Genomic DNA, 2,187 nt, shown 5'->3' with positions numbered 1-2,187 from the left:
AGTTTAAGTGAATAATTTTTTTCTATAATATACTGTTAAAAGAAATTCCAACTGATTCAAATTGAATGCACACTGAAATTTTTGAAAACAATATCTAAATGCTCTCCAAAGAGCACGTACCATATGCACTCCCACGAGCAGTGAATGAGATTGTCTAGAAGAAAATTAAATATATTAGAAATGAAGCTCTTTTTCCTCGGCGCTGCCTACGGAACTAACTAGCAGCCATCTCCTACAGGCAGCATGGCTGCCCTCAGACCCCTGGTGGAGCCCAAGATCATCAAAAAGTGGACCTAGAAGTTCACTTGGCACCAATCAGAGTGTTATGTCAAAATTAAGCATAACTGGCGAAAGCCCAGAGGCATTGACAACAAGCATGGAGAAGATTTAAGGGCCAGATCTTGAGCTCAGCATTGGTTACAGGAGCAAAAAGAAAACAAAGCACATGCTGCACAGTGGCTTCCACAAGTTCCTGGTCCACAGCATCAAGAAGCTGGAAGTGCTGCCAATGTGCAACAAACCTTACAATGCTGAGATTGCTTACAACGTTCCCTACGAGAGCCGCAAAGCCATTGTGGAAAGAGCAACCCAGCTGGCCATCAGAGTCACCAATCCCAATGCCAGGCTGTGCAGTGAAGAAAATGAATCGGCAGCTCTTTAGCAAGTTTTATTTTTGCTAAATAAAACTGTAAAAATTTAAAGAAGAAAAAATGATGTGATTTTTATCATTTTTTTAAAAGAATTTTTAAGAGTTTTCTCAACTTTTGTTTTATAATTCTAAACATCCTTTGTTGTTGTTGTGTGCTGTTAAGTCGATTCCAACTCATAGAGACCCTATAGGACAGAGGAGAAGTGCTCCATAGGCTTTCCAAGGCTATAGTCTTTACAGGAGCAGATCACCATGTCTTTTATCCCACTGACTGGCTGGTGGCTTCCAACCTCTGACCTATCGGTTAGCAGCTGAGTGTTTAACCACTGCACCACATAGGCTCCTTAACATCCTTCAGCATTAGTCAATAGCGTTAGTAGAGAAGAAGTAGAGTCATATAAACTTAACGGCTGTGTGACTGTGACCCTTGGCTAGTTATAGCCTTTACATCTCCAGTTTCTTAATTTGTAAAATGAGATTAATAACAGTAATTTTTTGGGTTATTATGAGGAATAAATAAGATAATGCAAGTAATATACTTAGCACAGAACCTGATATAAGACACTCGATAAATGTTAGCCATTGTTATTACTCAATAAACAAATTTGGTATCTGTTTTTGTAAGCCATTGTACGGGATGATGCAATGCCTATAATCAAGTAGCTCAATAAACTATCTGGGGATAAAGACATGGTCACCAATACCGTAACCAGCACAGTGAAGAAAATGGAAATCCTACAAAAGAAAATGGTAGACGTTCACAGGAATTAGTGGAGGGAGAGATTAGTTCTGGCTAGGGACAAGGTGCCAAGAAAGGCTTTAATAATGGGGAAAATTCCATCTGGTACATGTATCAGAGGACTTTTTTCTGAACCAGCAAGAATGGGAGCAGCAAAATGTTGGGATGGGAAGGCATGGGCTAGTTAGTGAGCCAGGTGGCTGAGGTACAAGGAATATGCTGTGTAAGCATGGAGAGATAAGGCAGAAAGAGCCAGATCCTGAAGGACTCTTCAACAAATAGCTTGAGTGGGTCCTTAACTTTTAAAAAAAAAACAAACCCGTTGCCGTCAAGTCCATTCCAACTCATAGCGACCCTATAGAACAGAGTAGAACTGCCCCATACAGTTTCCAAGGAGTGCCTGGTGGATTCAAACTGCTAACCTTTTGGTCGTAGCAGTCATAACTCTTAACCACTATGCCACCAGGGTTTCCGGCCCTTAACTTAGTAGGGTTTTAAAGTGAGCAAGGGCAGACAGATGATCAGAGGTGTGCTGTATGGAACTTTATCTGCCATTGGTGTGCGGTATGGATTGGACAGAGGTTAAGACAGGAATTGGGGAGTGGTAACTACTGCCCAGGGTTGCCTTGTCACAATGGGGATGAAAAGGATCATATCACTGCACAGAGCACTCATCGTTGTAATTACCATTTGGGGAAACTGAGAGACAGAATAACCCTATGTCTTCTGAGGTCGGTAAACATGTCAATAATAAAATCATTAGCACGCTGCCTTTGATTCCTGCTCCTTATCCTCAGGG

The 2,187-nt window shown here is 41.3% G+C and overlaps 1 pseudogene; it reads left to right on the top strand.

Moving 5' to 3' along the window:
- The first annotated feature begins 243 nt into the window (after positions 1-243).
- LOC101345754 (60S ribosomal protein L32 pseudogene) lies at positions 244-661 on the top strand (annotated as a pseudogene).
- Positions 662-2,187: the final 1,526 nt, after the last annotated feature.

Source organism: Trichechus manatus, unplaced genomic scaffold (assembly GCF_000243295.1).
Source record: "Trichechus manatus latirostris isolate Lorelei unplaced genomic scaffold, TriManLat1.0 scaffold00001, whole genome shotgun sequence".
Taxonomy (NCBI): domain Eukaryota; kingdom Metazoa; phylum Chordata; class Mammalia; order Sirenia; family Trichechidae; genus Trichechus; species Trichechus manatus.
This window is presented reverse-complemented; position numbering and strand designations above follow the sequence as displayed.